The 20,490-nt window shown below is 37.2% G+C and overlaps 1 pseudogene; it reads right to left on the reverse strand.

The window, feature by feature from the left end:
* Positions 1-6,728: 6,728 nt before the first annotated feature.
* On the reverse strand, positions 6,729-7,615 carry LOC125929582 (actin, cytoplasmic 2-like; annotated as a pseudogene).
* Between the last annotated feature and the right edge of the window lie 12,875 nt (positions 7,616-20,490).

The following is a 20,490-nucleotide window of genomic DNA, read 5'->3' on the forward strand; positions in this document are numbered from 1 at the left end:
TCAAAGTGCTGAAAAGGAAAAATTTCCAATTAAGAATATTGTACCTAAAAAAATTATCATTCAGAATTAAAGGAGAAATAATTTCCCAAACAAGCAAAAGGTAAAGGAGTTTGTCACCATTAAACCAGTCTTACAAGAAATGTTAAAGAGACTTCTTTAAGCTGAAAAGGGCACTAATTAGTAAAAAAAAAAAATATGAGAGTAAAAATTTCACTGATAAAGTTAAGTATATAGTAAAAGTGTAGTAAAGTACTACAAGTGTAGTAAAGTGTAGTAAAAGTATATAGTAAAAGTATAGTAAAAGTATATAGTAAAAGTTACAAAGCTAGTATAAACTTTAAAGATAAAAGGAGTAAAAATAAATATAACTATAATAATTACTTATGGAATACACGAAATTCAAAGATGTAAAATGTAACATCAAAAACATAAAACAGGGGCGCCTCAGTGGGTGGCTCAGTTGGTTACACATCTAACTCTTGATTTCAGCTCGGGTCATTTGTGAGATTGAACCTCGAGTCAGATGTCAATACAGCACAGAGCCTGCTGTTTGACAATGTACAAATTCAGTGCAATCTCTATCAGTGGAATCTCTCCTCTCTCTCTCTGTCCCTCCCACTCTCTCTCTCTCTCTGTCTCTGTCTCTCTCTCTCAAAATAAATAAATAAACTTTAAAACACACACATACACACACACACACACACACACACACACACACACACAGGGGCACCTGGGTGGTTCAGTTGGTTAAGCGTCCAACTTTGGCTCAGGTCACAATCTCAAGGTTCATGAGCTCAAGTCCAGCATCAGGCTCTGTGCTGACAGCTCAGAGCCTGGATCCTGCTTTGGATTCTGTGTCTCCTTCTTCCTCAGCCCCTTGCCTGCTCACAATCTGTCTCTATCTCTCAAAAAATAAAATAAAATGCTAAAAAAATTTTTTTAATTATTAGCAAACTGAATTCAAAAATATATAATAAGTGTCATACATCATGATTAACTAGGATTTATTCCAGGGGTGTAAGATGGTTCAGCATCCACAAACCTGTTAATGTGATACACCACATTAACAAAATAAAGGGTAAAAATCATATGATCACCTCAATAGATGCAGAAAACCAATTGACAAAGTTCAACATCCATTTATGATAAAAACTCTCAAAAAGGTGGGTAATAGAATGTACCTCAACATAATAAAGGCCATATATTAGCTACAGCTAACATCATACTCAATGGTAAAAAGCTGAAAGCTTTTCCTTTAAAAGCAGAAACAAGACAAGGATGGCCACTCTCACCACTATGATTCAACACAGTATTTAAATCCTAGCCAAATCAAGAAAAAAGAAATAAAAGACATCCAAATTGGAAAGGAAGAAGTGAAACCATCACTATTTGTGTACAACATGATTTTGCATATAGGAATCCCTGAAGACTCCAAAAATAAAACAAAACAAAACAAAAACAAAAATAACACCTGTTAGAACTAATAAAAAAAATTTGGTAAAGTTGCAAAGTATAAAGTCAGTATACAAAAATCTGTTGTGTTTTTATACACAGACTCTCATAAAGAGAAATTAAGAAAACAATCCTGTTTATAATTACATCCAAAAGAATAAAATGCCTAGGAATAAAATTTAACCAAGGAGGTGAAAGAGCTCTACATGGTAACGTGTAAGAAACTGATGAAAGAAACTGAAGGAAAAACAAGTAAATGAAAAGTTATTCCATGCTCATGAACTGGAAGAATCAGTATTTTTTAAATGTCCCTATTATCCAAAGCAATATACAAATTCAATGCAATCTCTATCAAAATTCCAGTGGCATTTTTCACACAAATAGAACATATGATTCTAAAATTCATATGGAGCCACAAAAGACTGAATAGCCAAAGCAATCTTGAGAAAGAAGAACAAAGCTGGAGGCATCATGCTCCCAGATTCAAACTGTATTACAAAACTTTAGTAATTAAACCAGGGTGATATTGACATAGAAACAAACACAGAGATCAATGGAATAGAATAAGGACCCCAGAAATAAACCCATGAATATAGGGTCAACTAATTATGACAAGGAGATAAGAGAATACAATGAAGAAAAGATGGTCTCTTCAATAAAAGGTGCTGGGAAAGCAGGACAGCCACATATAAAATGATGAAAATGGAACTTCCACCATACACAAACATTAACTCAAAATAAATTAAAGATCTGAATATAAGACTTGAAACCATAAAACTCCTAGAAGAAAACAGGTGGTTTTCCTTGACATTGCTCTTGGTGATATTTTTTTGGATCTGACTCCAAAGGAAATGGCAACAAAAGCAACAGTAAACAAATGGGACTACATCAAGCTAAAAAGTTTCTGCATGGTGAGGGAAACCATCAACAAAATAAAAAGGCAACCCAGTAAATGGGAGAAGATATTTGCAAATCACATATCCAATAATGGGCTAATATCTACATATATATAAAGAACTTACACAACTTAATATCAAAAGAACAAATAATCTGATTTTAAAGTGGACAGAAGATCTGAAGAGACATTTCCCAAAGAAGACACACAGGGGGCCAACAGACATATGAAAAGATGCTCAACATCACTAATCATCCAGAAATGCAAAATCATGATCAAAATCACAATAAGGTATCTCACAACTGCCAGAATAACTATTATTTAAAAGACAAGAAATAACAAGTGTTAGAGAGGATGTGGAGAAAAGGGAACTCTCATGCACTTTTGGTGGAAATCTAAATTGGTGCAGCCACTATGGAATGTAGCTTTCTCAAAAAATTGAAAATTGTACTACCATATGACTCAGCAATTATACTTCTGGGCATATATCCTAAGAAAATGAAAATACTAATTTAAAAAGATAGACATATCCCTATGTTTATTGCAGCATTACTTACAACAGCCAAGATATGGGAATAACGTAGGTCACCACTGATGGATGAATGGATAAAAAAAAGACATGGAATACACATATATATATAGCAGAATACTACTGAGTCATGAAAAAGAATGAAGTTTTGCCATTGTGAAAATATGGAGAGACTTTGAGGATATTATATTAATTAAATAAGTCAGAGGTAAACATACACTGTATGGTTTCAGTTATATGTGGAATCTAAAAAAAAACCAAACAAACAAAACAAAAGTTACAGACACAGAGAACAGATAAGTGGTTGCCAAAGGGAGCAAGAGCTAGAGGGATGGACGAAATGCATGAAGGAGACCAAGAGGTACAAAATTCAAGTTATAAAATAAGTAAGTCATGGAGATGTAATGCACACTATGATGGTTACAGTTAATAATACTGTATTGCACATTTGAAAATTACTAATAAAGTAGATCTTAAAAGTTCTCATCACCAGAAAAAACAATTTTTTTGTAACTTCTATGAGGACAGATGGTAATGAGACTTGTTCAGATGATTACTTCACAATGTATACAAATACTGAATCGTTATTTTCTATATCTGAAACTAATACAATGTTATCTGTTAATTTTATTTCAATTTTTAAAAGGGAGAAAAAATACTTCAATCCTATTTCCACTATTCATTTTTCTCAAGAGAAAATATTTTGATCTTTTTTCTACTACTCATTTTTCTCAGTATTTTATGGAACTTTCTACTTCTTCCTGAAAATGGCCAAATTGCTAGAATGGCTCCTGGAATATAGTAGGCACCAATAAATAGTTATTGAATGAATGAAAAAAATCATGGGTCAGACTAAAAATGAATAATTTTTATGATTAAATATTTCTATTTTATGAATTAACATTCAGAGAAAAGAACCAATTTATCAAAGATCAAAGGGAGTATGAATTATTTCATGTCTTTCTCACTTTAAGTAGAAGCAATAATTGGAAACTTTACCTTCTGGTATTAAATGTTTTCTTTCATGTTCTTGCTTTTATTTTTTTTCCTTTCACAGACTTCTTTTTAACACCAAAGTCCTATGTAGATGCTAGATAGAATCTTTCCATTTCTCAGTTTGCCTACATACTCACTCAATAAACATGCATATAAATACTTACGTATTTTAATACATGCACAGAACTCAGCCTGCTGGGATCAAACATGCAAACAAGAATTATTATACATCATGACAATATACCTTGATGGAAAAAGCAAAAATATTTCCCAGGGAGGACCTCTGAATGATACCTATTCCAGAGTTCAGTGATAAAGGAAAGATTAAAGGAGAAAAAGATATGTAAACCGAGTCAAGACACAAAAGATAAGAATGAGTTACCAATTAAAGAGGGGTAGGACAGACAGTCCAGGCAAAAGAAATAACCTGTGTGACATTCCAGAAGCACAAGAGAGTAAGATGGCGAAGGAAAAGAAAGAAATTCTTCTAGCAAGAGGAGGCTATGAGGTCTGTAGGCACATGTCCTCAAGAGCATGTTTGTGTATGTGTGTATGTATGTGTATGTATGGAGACATAGATGGTAGATAGATACAGATGATGTAGATATTAGGTATCTCCATATTATGATAATAAATTTTACAAGTCAACTTGACTAGACTAAGGGATGTGCAGATGGGTGGTAAAAACATTACTTCTGGGTGTGTCTCTGAGGGTGTTTATGAAAGAAATTAGGATTTGAATCATTAGATTGAGTAAAGCAGATAGCTCTTACCAATGCAAGTAGGTATAATCCAAACTGTTGAGGGCCTGAATAGAATGAAAACATGGAGAAAGGACAAATTCATTCTTCATGCTTGAACTGATACACTGATCTTCTGCACCGGTGCATCAGTGCTCTGATTCTTGGGCTTGTGGATTCAGATAGAGGCTTAGACTATCCATCCTGTGGTTCTCATGCCTTAACACATAGCCTGAATTACACCATTTCCTGGTTCTCCAGCTTAGAGACAGCAGATCATGGGACTTCTGGGCGTCTAAAACCACATTAGCCAATACCTATAATAAATCTCCTCCTATATATTTCTCTACCTATATCTCATCAGTTCTGCTTCTTTGGAGAACCACAACTAATACATACATTTTTATGTTAGAGATTTAAGCAGGAGAGTAACACTGATTGAATTTGTATTTTAAAAAGATCACTCTGGTTGAACACAATGAGCAAATCAGACAGAAAGCAGCTACAGTAATCCACTTGAGAAACACAGTAGCCTGGACCAGGACAACAGTGGTAAAGATAGACGTGAATGGAACAGTAAAAAACAAACAAACAAACAAACAAAGAAAAAAAACAATAAAAAAAAACCATGTAGCAGGGAAAATCAACAGGACTTGAGGACCAACCAGATGTGGGGAGGATAAAGGAGACAGAGAAATAAAGGATGACACACATTTTTTTTCCCTGAGCAATTGTTTGATAGTGGTCATATTCATTGTACTACGGAAGATTAAGAAATTCTGGAAAGAAAGGACAAGAGCAGTCATGAATTTCCTAAGTCTGAGGAACCTGTTCAAGGAGAGTAATAACAGACTACACAAGAGATGCAGATTTGGGAGGCATCAGCATTCTGCAGGTAAGATCAGTGAGGGAGAATGTGCTAAGAAAGAAGAGAATACAACTCAGAAAAAAAAGCTCTCAGGGATAATCAATCAGTAAATGACTAAATTAACTATTATACAACTCTGTAGAAATAATGCAAGTCCTGAAACTATAATTAGGAAAAATGCTATATAATATTCTGTTGAATACCTCATGTCCTCACCTTTCTTACGAAAGTAGAAGGTTGGGACAAGAAGCAAGGGAGGCTATCCCGCTGATTTTTTTTTCCAGTTTACTGCAGCACTTTATTTTCCTCAAACAATGACATGTTGCTGAGAGCCTAATGTTCTCACATGACAGGAGAAAACCAAAAAATGTTGTCATCTCTTAAACAATTGAGAATTGTGTACAAAATCTTAGTATATTAAAAGGATGAATAAATTTACAGGTGTAAATGTAAACTGTTTTCCAACACAAGGCAGTTAGTAACAACCCACAGTGTTCTGGTAGGAAAACACTGGATAAGAAAGGAAAGTGGGTCCTAAACTTCAGACCTTCCTAATCCTGTCAGACCAGAAAGACAAAGAAATTTCAACTGGTTCAAAAATCTTGCCAGCCTCTAGATAATCCTGAAATAGGCAGCTCTCACACGTTAATACCCAACTCAGATCAAGAACGTTATGGGGGCGCCTGGATGGCTCAGTCGGTTGAGTGTCTGACTTCAGCTCAGGTCATGATCTCACAGCTTGTGAGGTCAAGCCCCACATCAGGCTCTGTGCTGACAGCTCAGAGCCTGGAACCTGCTTCAGATTCTGTGTCTCCCTCTCTCTCTGCCCCTCCCCTGCTCACATTCTGTCTCTCTCTCTCTCTCAAAAAATAAACAGTAAAAAAAAATGTTTTTTAAAAAGAACCTTATGGAGGATGCTCATCAAACCAATGGATTTCTCTTCCATAAACATGTTCTCCCCTCAGCCATGAAATGACTAAGCCACATTCTATAAAAGAGGTTTAAATCAAGGTTATGTACAAGGTATTAAACATATACCAAGAGAAAATTTAATTTGAATACAAAGTCAAAATCAGCAACAATCTTCCATCCAGGGCTGACATCAGATACAAGCTTCAAGGACAAATTTATTTTCAAAGGCGTATTCCAGTTTATGAGGCTAGCATGAAGTGTACACATTTGCCAGGGTAAATTTATACTTAGGAATTAACTCATGCAGCAAATGCTACATAACTGCTTGCAAGGCATTTAGAAGCATCTGCAGTGGGAAGTGGAGGGGCCCAACTCTTCATACTTCTGTTTGCTGATTCACATCTGCTTAAAGGTGAACAGCGAGGCCAGGATGGAGCCCCTGATCCACACAAAGTATTTGCATTCAGGAGAAGCAATGACCTTGATCTTCATAATGCTGGGTTCCAGGGTCGTGCTCCCTTTCTGCATTCTGTCCAAGATGCCTGGGTACATGGTGGTCCCACCATTCGGCACTGTGTTAGAGTACAGGTCCATCCAGATGTCAGAGTCACACTTCATGATGAAGTTGAAGGTGAGCTCATGGATACCAAAGGACTCCATACCCAGAAAGGATAGCTGGGAAAATCCCACAGGGCAGTGGTACCGCTTCTTGCCCATGGTGATCAGATGACTATCAGCCAGCTCACAGCTCTTTTCCAAGGAGGAGGAGGACACCACAGTGGCCATTTGCTGCTCAAAGTAGAGGTTGACCTAGCAGAGCTTCTCGGTTATGTCACACACGATTTCCCACTCAACTGTGGTGGTGAAACTGTAACCACTCTCTGCGAATATCTTCAAGAGGTAGTCCATCAGGCCCTGGCCAGCCAGGTCCAGACACAGGATGGCACGGGGCAGGGAGTACCCCACAAAGATGGGCACAGTGTGGGTTACCCTGTCCCCAGAGCCCATGACAATACCAGTGGTGGAAGTGTTGTAGTGCTCCTTGGGGGCCATGTGAAGTTCATTGTAGAAGGTGTGGTACCAGATCTTCTCCATATCCTCCTTGTTGGTGATGATGCCAGGCTCAATAGGGTACTTGAGGATAGGATGCCTTGCTTGCTCTGGGCCCTGTTGCCCACATAGGAGTCCTTTTGGCTAATGCCCACCATGACAACACCTTGGAGGCAGGGGGTTTCTGACAATGGATGGGAATATGGTGGGGGGACAAGGGACATCATTCCCAGCAAAGCCCACCTTGCATATACCAGAGTTATCATCAATGATGAGTGCAGGGATCTCCTCTTCCAGGGTGATAGGTGGAGGTGGCAGCAGTGGGCATGAAAATGAGTGGTGGGAGGACAAGAAGCATGGGTGGACTGCAGTGAGCGAGACCCTTAATTTTCTTAATGTGTAAGCATCTCAGCTCTTTTCCAGTTGACATTGCTAGAGACTAATGTGCCATCTCCCTCCCTTCTTTTAACTAAATGCTGCCCTGAATTACTGCATCCTTCCCCTAGTATCACCATGCCAATTTTTTTAACATAAATTCACTGGAACTTCTTAAATGTACCAGTCTTCAGGAAAAATGCATGATAAAGAAATATATTAAATGACACAAAGAGCATATGATCATCCAAATTCAAAAGTGGGTCAAATGGTTGTTGCTATAATTAAAAAGTGGCATTTTAAAACAAAGGGAGCATGAACCATATGGATTACAAGACTCTTAAGAGCCACCCCAAACAAATGCAATATATGGATTTTACCTGAGACCTGATTTAAACAAGCCAACTGTAAAGGTGTTTTAGACTTACAGAAAAGTTGCCATAGTGCAAAGAATCGCTTCCCCTAGATTTCCCAAATGTTAACAATTCATTATATTTACTTTAGCATTTTCTCTCTATATATCCACATTCACTGTTTGAAAGTAAGTTGCAAATAAATGCTCCTTTACCCCTAAGTTTCATTGTGTATTATCTAAAGACAAGGACATTCTCTTACAGAATCACCAATTATCAAAATCTGGAAATTAACACTAATTAACATTTACCATAGGCTTTATTAAAATTGTCCCATTTGTCCCACTATATCTTTTATTAAAAAAGAAAATACATTTTTTTCTTAATCCAGAATCCAATCCAGAACTACATATTGTAGTATCTCTGTAGTTTTCTTTAATCTAGAATAATATTTCAGTCTTTGTTATTCATGACTTTGACTTTTGAAGAATAAAGGCCAGTTATTTTGCAGACTATCCCTCAACTTTAGTTTGATTACTTTTTCTTTATTATAGTCACGTTACCACCATGCCTATTAATCTTTGAGGTGGCTTTCATGACAGTGGTGAAGTACTGAGAAGGAAAGCCAAACACATCGCTAACCCAAGGTGTATACTACATTAAGATTAAGATACCAAAATATAGTTTGAAATGTACAAAGGAAACTACTGGTAAAACTATATAGCAAACAAAATTAGTAGGCGTGGAGGATAATAAATATGAGCTGAATTCCTCATCTTTCTTAGCACAGCAACAAGAGAAACCTCCCAAAGCTGAAAAATCAAGGGTTAGATATAAGCATCTTACAACTACCAGAATAACTAACAAGAGAAATGAGAAATGAGAAATGGCCAAAGATGATTCTTTTCTAATAAATGGACCTGTAGAAATAGAAGCCTGGGGTGGAGGAGCTTTTTTTGTTAGATAGACTCTGTCTTCTAGAGTAGTTTTAGGTTCACAGTAAAACTGAGTAGAAAGTTACAAAGAGTTCCATATATGCCCAGCCTCCACTTCATGAACACACATTGTCCCTGTACCACAGTGATACATTTATAACAACAGATGAACCAACACTGACATACCATTATCACCTAAAGTCCAGAGTTTAAATAGGGCTCACTCTTGGTGTTTTAAATTCTATGGGTTTGGACAGACGTATAATGGTATGTATCCACCATTATAATATCATACGGAATAGTTTCTTCACTGCCCTGAAAATTCTCTATGCTCTGCCTATTCATCCCTCCCCCCATTCCCATCTTCTGGCAACCACTGATCTTTTTACTATCTCCATAGTTTCACCTTTTCTAGAATGTCATGTAGTTGGAATAATCCAGTATGTAATCTTTCAGATTGGCTTCTTTCACTCAGTTAAGCATTCAAAGTTCCTATGTTTCTTTTCATAGCTTGACAGCTCATTTACTTTTAGTAATGAATAAGATTCCATTGTCTGGATATACCACAACTTAATTATCAATTCACCTACTGAAGGTGAATTCACATACTTTTGGTTCCAAGTTTTGGCTATTATAAATAAAACTACTATAAATATCCGTGTGCAGAGTTTTGTGTGCATAAGTTTTCAACTCTTCTGGAGAAGTACCAAGGAGCACAACTGCTGGATCATATAGTAAGAGTATGTCTAGTTATGTAAGAATATGACAAACTGTCTTCCAAAGTGGCTCTACCATTTTGTATTCCCACCGGCAAAGAAAGAGAGTCCCTGTTGTTCCACATCCTCACCAGGATTTGGTATTGTCAGTGTTTTGGATTTTTGCCATGCTAATGGTGGTATCTCACTGTTTTAATTTACAATTCCCTAATGACATATTATGTCACATATCTTTTCATATGCTTATCTGCCAACTATAGATCTTCTTTGGTAAGGTGTCTGTTCAGATATTTTGCCCATTTTTCAAACAGATTCTTCATTCTCTTATTGCTGAGTTTCAAAAGTTCTCTGAATATTTTGAATTTAACAGTCCTTTATCATAAATGTCCTTTGCAAATATCTCCTCCCAGTCTGTGGCTTGTCTTCTCATTCTCTTGACAGTGACTTTGTAAAGCAAAAATGTTTTAATTTTAACACAGTCAAAATTATCACTTATTTCTTTAATAGACTGTACCTTTCATGTTGCATTTATAAAGTCATTGCCAAACCTGAGATCATCTAGATTTTCTCTTATGTTATCTCCCAGAAGTTTCATAGTTTTGCATTTATATGTAGGTCTATGGCCCATTTTGAGTTCATTTTTATGAAGGTTAAAAAAAAAGGCTTTTAATTTTTATTTTGAACTCTTTGGTACTATTTTATTATTGTTCCCAATTTTATGTTTTAATTTTAGAAAAAGTGATGATTTTTTTCATTATTGCCCATGAACCTGATGATTCAACTTCTAAGCAATTTCCTAAGAAGATATTCGGAGGTTTGGGGAAAGAAGTTCATCCAACACCATTTATGATAATGAGATATTAGAAACAACCTAAGTATTATAAAATTGCAAGGATGGTTATATAATTATATTCAAATAATAGAATGTTATAAATCTATTTAAAATAAATTTTTACTTTCCTGAAAGGGATTATACTAAATGTTATCATTAGAATAAGAAATATGGATTATTTATGTTTATTCTTTATACTGTTTTATATGATGTGTGTTAGTTTTGTAATCAGAAAAGAATAAGATGTTCATAAAGCCCTCTCAAAATGAGATTTACAGTGACAAATTTTTCAGCACCCTGGACCAAAATAAAGATACGATGTTCTTTCCCACTGTTATCATGTGATAGATTTAAGTATCCAAAACACACATAAAAGTCCAATGCAGAAGTCAGTGGAAAGTAATTAATAGAATGTGGTTTATTAGGGAGATAATTCCAATGATTAGAAGGGGGCTTGGGAGATAGGAAGGATAAAATGACAGAATTATAGTCAGGAACCAGAAAGGGATCTTCAGGTATCTCTGTGAAACATGGTATCTCAACAGAGAACAAAAGATCTTCAACTTCCGAAACCTGTGATATAAACTACATCCAGCCTATCCTGATATCTGTCATTTACCTTTATTGTGGGCAAGGGGCTACCAAATGGAATTTACCGATTCCTTGTTTCCAAACAATATGTCCACTTAGAGAAGAAAAAAGCTTGGCACTGGTAGACTAGGTTATGGATTGAAGTCTAAGGCCCAAGTTTAAGTCCCAGCGTAACTGCTTATTTAGGGCATGATGTGGGTAGGTCGCATAACCAATATGGGACAGTTATCTCATTTGTTAACTATATCAGCTCTGCCTCTATAGTAGAGCTATCGTGATGACCAAATGGGATCATATGAATGAGAGCTAAGAAATGTTAAACAAACAATTAATAATAAAATAATTCTCACCCTATCAATAATTGTTTGCCCTCCAATACTAATTCAGAAGATAAGAAATTAAATCCATGGTTGAAAGAGAAATTGACATATTGATCTGGCTGCTGTTCCATGTGTAGTGTAACTAAATCTGGATCCAAAAGGCAGGTCGACAGAGAACATTCTTTGGCTAAAGTTTATGTGTAGCTGTGCTTCCAAGATGGGCTACCAAACAAGTTCTCAAATGTACCACTAGCCATTCATATTGTTTTGCTTGATCTGGATCATTCATTTATTCATTGAAGGCAGATTATGTGCCAGGCACTGGAAACAAACAATAAGGAACACAAATCAGACAAAGCCCTGCCCACTTGGAGCTCATACCAGGATGGAGAAACAAATATTAATCACAGAATCACATATGAATGTATCATGAAAATTGTGATGACAATAAAAAGAAAGAATATTTAGTTGGAGGGGCTAAACAGAGACATCATTCCTGAGTTGAGATTTGAGATGACCCAGTGGGGACACAAGAGCCAAAGGATCAAGTAGAGGAATCAGAGTTACTAAAGTTCCTGTGGCCCAAAACAGTGATATTCAAGAAACCAAAAAGGGGACAGTATGTACAGAGCAAAGAGAGTGAAAATGAATGAAGTGTAAGATCAGAGTAAACAGGTAGGCTGTGTTAAGGATTTCTGCCATTATTCTGAGAGCAATGGGAGCCACTGAAAGCTACTAAGTAGAGAAGTGACAAAATCCATTTTGTGTTTTGAAAGACTGCTCTGACCATAATGTCCCAGGATGCCAGGTCACTGTGTATGAGATTCACATACAAGTTTGTTTTACACACAGAGTTAGGCACAGGGTCCTACAGTTGAAAATTTTCTATTTAAGTTCTAATTTCAAAGACCTCTGTATTTCCTTGACCCTATTTCTACAAGACAATATTGATGAGCACACACAAGAGATTCTTGATGATTCCTAACTTGATCAATACTGCCTCAGAGGAATTAATAAAATGTAATGAGTTTTTAGCCCCACGTTTCTCATCCTTTTCCAACATGGTATACTAGCAGGTTTTGGTTAACGAAAAGAAAGAAACAGATTAAAAGAAGCAAAGGGGCCCAAGTCTGAAAAAACTGGAAAATTCTAGCAAGCAATGTGAATTTAAACGTCAACATCTAGAATGGAGTTCTTATCCATAGTGTTAAGATATACTAATATATTAATCAACAGTGAGATAGCAAAAGTAACTGGATTCTAATAACAGCACAAGTAGTAATACACTGAAGTTAAGAGATGATCAACATGTTTGTGGACATCCTTATAATAACTTCAGTCTCACTCGTGTCCGTTCGGAAACGTTTTCTTGAACTAAAGAGAAAGGAGCTACTATAGGCTGGGACATTACACACACCCTTCATCTGTTCTGAAAACTCACTGTCCTCTCGTTACTAATATATAATTGGAAATTGAAACTATTTAAAAAATTATTGTACCACATGCTGTCAATAACTTAATTTTTTCTTATTTTCTCACATAGGCATAAATATTTAGTAATAAATCAAGTACAGATTAAGAAAGCATAAGTGGTACATGCACATTTACCTAGGGCAAATGTGAAGAGGCTGCCAAGAACAAATAATGGCAAAACAATTACAATTTCTAGGTCAAAAACCATGTGACAGTACAAGTGAACTTTGTAGTAATGCCAGTCACACAGATAACATAGTTAAAATCTTGAAATTATAAATCTTATAATCATCACAATAAAATAAAACATCTTATGTTTATTCTTTGATGATATATGCTTATTTCATTACCTTGTAGAGCATAACTCCTCTTCTAAAGTGAAGATAAAAATCAGATTAGTCATGTTAACTGATTTTCTTACGTAAATTATAATTTTGAGATTATAAAATCGGTAAACTGTATTACTGACATGCCAGAAAAATATCTTACTGAACGCCATGTGAAATGAATACAAATTGGTGGCACTATTTGCTTATATACTATGGATTTTATCGAACTCTGGGGTGTACTTGTAGAACAGTAATATACACAGGAATAACACTCATCTTGTGCATTCTATCAGTAAAAGTCTGATGTCCAGGGGCCTTGGCAAGACAAAGTAAAGTGGGCAGCCCAGATTAGAGAGACAGGAGATCAGCACAGGTGGGAAGGAGAAAGTTGGCATCAAAGAGCCACAGGGTCTGGCTTTTACCACAGTGTGGACAGCATTAGCATAAAGTGAGGGTACAGGGAACAAGAAGCAAGAACTTCAGTTAGAACAGAGGGAACACAGAAGTAGTGACACAGACACTGAGACTGACAAGAAACAGAATTCAGGCTCAAAGAAGCTAATAATACAAATCAGAGACCAAACCTTGAGAGCACAGAGTGCTGGACTTCAGCAGGAGCTGGAAGACATAGATCACAAAAATTGACAGGAGGAACAGAGGGGTGATGACACTGACTGCAACCTTGATTGGCTAAGGGCAGGAGGACAAAGGTGTATACTGGTAGCCATGGAGGGGCATATACTTCTCCTGACTGGAAGGTTTAAACTTCTAACGTTTTATTTATTTTTGAGACAGAGAGAGACAGAGCATAAACAGGGGAGGGGCAGAGAGAGAAGGAGACACAGAATCGGAAGCAGGCTCCAGGCTCTGAGCCATCAGCCCAGAGCCCGACGCGGGGCTCGAACTCACGGACCGCGAGATCGTGACCTGAGCCGAAGTCGGACGTTTAACCGACCAAGCCACCCAGGCGCCCCTGGAAGGTTTAAACTTCTAAGGAAATCTGACCTAGAAACTCAAGAAAGCCCAGGGGAAACCTGCAATGAACAGAATATCAATTGGGAAAGATTCATTGTGTGACATGCTTCAGATAGAGGGATGAGGAACCACCACTGGGTTCAAATCTTGGCTTTCTTAACTGCAGCTCAAATTTAGGTCAGTTCTTCAATTTCTGTGTGCTTCAGTTTCCTTTCCTAAACAAGATAAGTAGGGCTAATAATTCCCATTTTTCAAGGCTGTTAAGGAGATTAGAGAACACAAGTGAAAGATAATGGATCTTGGCAAAATAAATACTCATTTCTGTACCTTCTCCCCTACATCTATCAATACCTATTACCTTTCATCAACTGGGCAGTAGTGCTGACTTCTGTTCCACATGGAACTTTACAAAGCTACAGTGGCCTTTTCTACATGCATTTGTTACTTCCTCCCTTGTTTTTTTTGTTATGTTTCTTTCTATACATGTTGTCATGATTAAACAATATTCTTAGTCCTAGAAATAAGTGACTTTGCTTGAAATAATCTGTTCACTAGCTGAACAGTGTGTTATCCATGGAATAATGGAAAAAATTCACTGGTTTGCAATTCTTTTTGCCAAGGTAGCTTCAATGCTCAAAGTAGCTAATTGGCTCTAGGAGTCTTTTCTACCAAAATCACACCTCTCATTCAAATGACAGGCAAAAGAAGTAGCTGGATCATAATAATGTAAAATCCCTGCTGCTTCTAAACAAACTTAATTAAACTGCTCCATTTTTGTATAAAGAGCTTCAAATGCAGATAAGCATAACTCACTGAAAATGCCAATTTAATGACAGCATTGTCTAAACTGGTCCTGTTGGGAGCAGAACATTTCAGAGAAACATATAGAAAATGAAGGGATTAAAAAGAAGAAGAAGAAAGAAAAGTTAACTGTAAAGATGTTTAGATAGCAACCTTCTCTTATGTTTTAATAGTAAATACATCCCTTTCCCCATATATATCATGCTGAAACATCAAATCCAAAATCAGCTCTGCAAACTCCATGACCTCAATCAATTTTTGCCATAAACCTGATAAGTTAGCTAGCAATCATGGCAAATAAAAAACTACAAAGCATTACAATAACATAAATCCTGTATTTGCATTGTAATTCTTGATTGATTCAGTCATTCATTCAATTTAACAAATAGTTATTGCATGTCTACCACACATTTGTGGCATGTAGCAAATTATGATTTTGCCCCTCAAATTAAAAGATAAAACAGGGGCACATGGGTGGCTCGGTCAGTTGAGCGTCCAACTTCAGCTTAGGTCACGATCTCATGGTTTGTGGGCTCCAGCCCCACATTGGGCTCTGTGCTGACAGCTCACAGTCTGGAGCCTGCTTCAGATTCTGTGTCTCCCTCTCTCTCTGCCTTTCCTTCACTTGCACTCTGTCTCTCAAAAACAAATAAACATTTAAAAAGATTTTTTAAAAAAGATAAAACATTACAAAATGTTACCGCAAATGAAGAAGGAAAGATGGAAAACACAGCATTCTGAAAAGTCAAAAATTTTTAAATTCCTTTAACTACTCCAAGTGACAGTGTTTCTCTCTCATTCACAGTCTATTTCAAATCCCTAACTCCCATAAAAGTTAAATAATTCTGATAACTAATTTACTAAAGTCATGATCCTGTTCTTAGCAGAATTGTTTCTCTCTTTCTGAGGTAATTATTAGAACCTCTTCTATTCTGCCTCAGAGTGGAAACCAGTTCCTGATTTGCATTATTTTCGTTGAATACATCTACCTTACTATGATAGAGAATCCTGTTAAAAATCCTTCTGCCAGACCCCACCACCTTTTTTTGTTTTGTCCACTGATGTAATTACATTTTCACATCTTTGGCCACAATTTGTATAATACCTGGTCTTGGTAAACGACCTTCTAACACAGGTATTCATTAGAAATTCCCACAGTCACTTGTCACTCCTTTTTAGTTGCCACTGTCATCTGAGCTTTTTGTTTTTCTGTTTCCCAATGTCTTTTATTTAAGCACTTTTTAAAGCTTTTTTTTTTTTTCATTTTAGAGACAGAGCATACAGGTGCAAGCAGGGATGGGAACAGGGAGAGGAAGAGAATTTCAAGCAAGCTCCATGCTCAGTGCAAAGCCCAATGCAGCTCTCGATCCCACAACCCTGGGATCATGACATGAGCTGAACTCACGAGTCAGATGCTCAACAGACTGAGCCAGGAGGCGCTCCTGTTTCCCAATGCTTTCTTTTTTTAATTTTATTTTATTTTTCATTTACATCCAAATTGGTTAGCATATAGTGCAACAATGATTCAGGAGTAGATTCCTTACTGCCCCTTACCCATTTAGCCCATCCCCCTCCCACACCCCCTCCAGTAACCCTCTGTTTGTTCTCCATATTTATGAGTCTCTTATTCTTTGTCCCCCTCCCTGTTTTTATATTATTGTTGTTTCCTGCCCTTATGTTCATCTGTTTTGTCTCTTAAAGTTCTCATATGAGTGAAGTCAAGTGATTTTTGTCTTTCTCTGACTAATTTCCCTTAGCATGATACCCTCTAGTTCCACGTAGTTGCAAATGGCAAGATTTCATTCTTTTTTATTGCCGAGTAATACTCCATTGTATATATATGCTACATTTTCTTTATCCATTCATCCATCAATGGACATTTGGGCTCTTTCCATACTTTGGCTATTGTGGATAGTCCTGCTATAAACATGGGGGGGGGGTGCATGTGCCCCTTTGAAACAGCACACCTGTATCCCTTGGATAAATACTAGTAGTGCAATTGCTGGGTCACAGAGTAGTTCTATTTTTAGTTTTTTGAGGAACCTCCATACTGTTTTCCAGAGTGGCTGCACCAGCTTGCATTCCCACCAACAATGCAAAAGAGATCCTCTTTCTTCCCATCCTCACCAACATCTGTTGTTGCCTGAGTTGTTAATGTTAGCCATTCTGACAGGTGTAAAGTGGTATCTCATTGTGGTTTTGATTTGTATTTCCCTGATGATAGCGATGTTGAGCATTTTTTCATGTGTCAGTTGGCCATCTGGATGTGTTTGTTCTTTGAAGAAGTGTCTATTCATGTCTTTTGCCCATTTCATCACTGGATTGTTTTTTGGGTGTTGAGTTGGATAAGTTCTTTATAGATTTGGTATACTAACCCTTTACCTGATATGTCATTTGCAAATATCTTCTCCCATTCTGTGGGTTGCCTTTTAGTTTTGGTGATTGTTTCCTTCACTGTGCAGAAGTTTTTTTATTTTGATGAGGTCCCAATAGTTCATTTTTGCTTTTGTTTCCCTTGCTTCTGGAGATGTGTTGAGTAAGAGACCCAATGCCTTTTAATTGAAGATATTTCACAAGTCTCTAAGAGATGTGGTTATGTTGCCAGCTTTAGACAGCAGCCCCCAAATCTTGACATTTTCATAACTCTTTATGACATGAGAATAAGGACAAACACAACAGTAATCAAAGGAAGTACAGCACTAATTCTATAGATCACAGACCCACTGTTTTTTTTTAATTACATATTTTTTAACACACATTTCATCTTTGGTTAAGTTCAACCAATTTTTTCAGGGCTAATGAGTCCCTAGAAGCTAATGAGCTTTAAATACATATCACATACATTGATTTCAGGCCATGTCTATGAATTGACTCTGTGTTTTAAGCATGAACTTCCATCCTGCTACTTAAATGGATCCTATGTAAATAGTAAAACAATAAAAAGTACATGGCACAAAGACAAATATTCTGCACTGCCCCATTGCCTAGATGTTGAAAACAATGAGTCAGCAGCAGAAGTGGCACCAGAATCAAGGCCAACTAATTAATTCACTGTGCAACATTCATTGCATGAAAGATACAGCACTTAGGAACATGTGTTCTACAATTTCCACATTTGGCCCAGTCTCCTCTGAGCTAATATGTCCTTGATGTTCCCCACAATGAGAAAATCCATTAATTCAACTCTTCAACTCTATGTTAGACTAAAATCAGCAGACCCCAAAACACCAATAAAGATTTCTAGGTAAAGCTATATTAAATTCAATATTAGGTTGTAAAATTAGAATTCAGGATTTGGGAAAGTGGAGATGTTCACTACTTACTACATTAATCATCCAGGAAATCTGATTATAATCTACATTAAACAGGCAGAGGAGGATGAGATGGGTGAGAAACCTAGATGGAGCTCTGAAATGCTAACTGTGGGAGAGGACTGGCTTAGATTTGTTGTAGGCAAAGCAAGACATGAATTGGAGAGAGCAGCCAACAATCAGACTAAAATTAAAAGTGCACGTTTCAACATAGAGGGAGTACATCAAGAACAGAAAAGCAGTGGCCCACTAGACCTAGAAAAGCATCAAGCTGAATTTAGTGACCCAAACAAGTCACCACAAGACTTACTGATTCAGAAACCAAGACTCTGATGAAGTGCAAAGAGTACGTGGAATCAGAATGCCTCAGTTCCAGTCTAGAATTGAAATTCTTGACACACGTGTGCTTGGGATAGCCTCTTGATCCCTCTGAGTCTTAATCCCCTCATACAAAAAGGGAATTTTAAAAAGCTACCTTGACAAGTTGTGGAAGGTATTCAGTATTTCATCAGAAAATGGTCTGTAAGATGCAAATTGACACACATATGTGAACTGTGGTGGTGGCATTATTATGGCTCTTGATTTTAGCAATATTGACTTGATGGGCTAACATTTCGAATATTGTCTGCTACATTTTCATCCTGTCTAAATTTTGTTGACCTTGTGATCCTCTAGCCACTGAGGCTAAACATCCACAGCTGGAGGGCAGAAAATAAAGAAGTCATTGCCCAACCTTGACTTTTTTAAGTAATAAAAAATGTAACAGTCATGAATGCAATAGGTATCAGCTGTAAGAGCCATATAATAAGGAAGGGGGAAAAAAGGTTTTCGAAGTCACAGAAGCTTCTCTTTATATTAAAAACCAGACATTGACTAAATCAAGGCATCTGGTTTTTTCCTGTAAGCAATAGAGTAAGAAACATATAGGACACAATGCAAGAGGAACCTTCCGCTACAAAAGAAAGCCTTCAAAACCATTCAAAAGCTTAATTAAGGAGGTGAGAGAAACAAAAGAGCATTAGATTTAAGTGAAGGCTTCTTTCACATCCTCCCACACATCCCCATAGACCTGGGGTTTCATTCCTGGAATGGGAGAATGGGTAGTTGAAATATCCTTCCTGGGAAGCCTGAGTGGCTCAGTCAGTTAAGCTTCTGACTCTTGATTTCAGTTCAGCTTGTGATCTCACAGTTGAAACTGAGCCCCAAATCCAGCTCTGCACTGGGTGTGGAGCCTGCTTGAGATTCTCGCTCTCTCTCTCTCTCTCTCTCTGTCAATCTCTCCCAAAAATCAACCAACCAACAACAACAAAAAAACATTTTTGGGGCGCCTAGTGGCTCAGTTAAGCGTCTGACTTCGGCTCAGGTCATTATCTCATTGTTCATGAGTTTGACCCCCATATCAGGCTCTGTGCTGGCAGCTCACAGCCTGGAGCCTGCTTCAGATTCTGTGTCTCCCTCTCTCTCTGCCCCTCTCCTGCTTTCACTCTGTCTCTCTCTCTCCAAAAATAAATAAACATTAAAAAAAATTTTTTAAAACACACATTTTTTCCCTCACCTACACTTTGAGTATGTAAGCATAGCCAGGACTTTCTTCCTGCTTCCACCTGGACTCCTGGGACAAGGCAAACTTTCAGAATATATTCCACCAAAAGCAAGGGTGTAGTAGAGAAAAATGGCTATAGACAGAGGGAGAGAAGGTACATGCAGAGAAAAGGTCTGTGAGAGCAACACAGTCCCAGAGCCTACATGTGGTATGGAGGAAAACCAGAAGCACCCAACTGCCCCTCTGGGGCCTGCAGACTTGCTGAGAGGATCAAGGGATTCAAAGAGGCTTGACATAGAGTTGAGACACAGATAGCATTTACATGAGCTTTTGTCTCCTTCTCCTAGTTTCTTCTCTTCTCCTTGGGCTACATAAGTGTCATCTGTGGACAAACAAATCCCCTAAAAAGTCAACAAAAAGTAGCAAATAATAATTCTGCAGCCATTTTTGGATTCCCCTTCTAATGTGCAGGCACATGCACATGCATGCATGCA

This window comes from Panthera uncia, chromosome A2 (assembly GCF_023721935.1).
Source record: "Panthera uncia isolate 11264 chromosome A2, Puncia_PCG_1.0, whole genome shotgun sequence".
Classification (NCBI taxonomy): domain Eukaryota; kingdom Metazoa; phylum Chordata; class Mammalia; order Carnivora; family Felidae; genus Panthera; species Panthera uncia.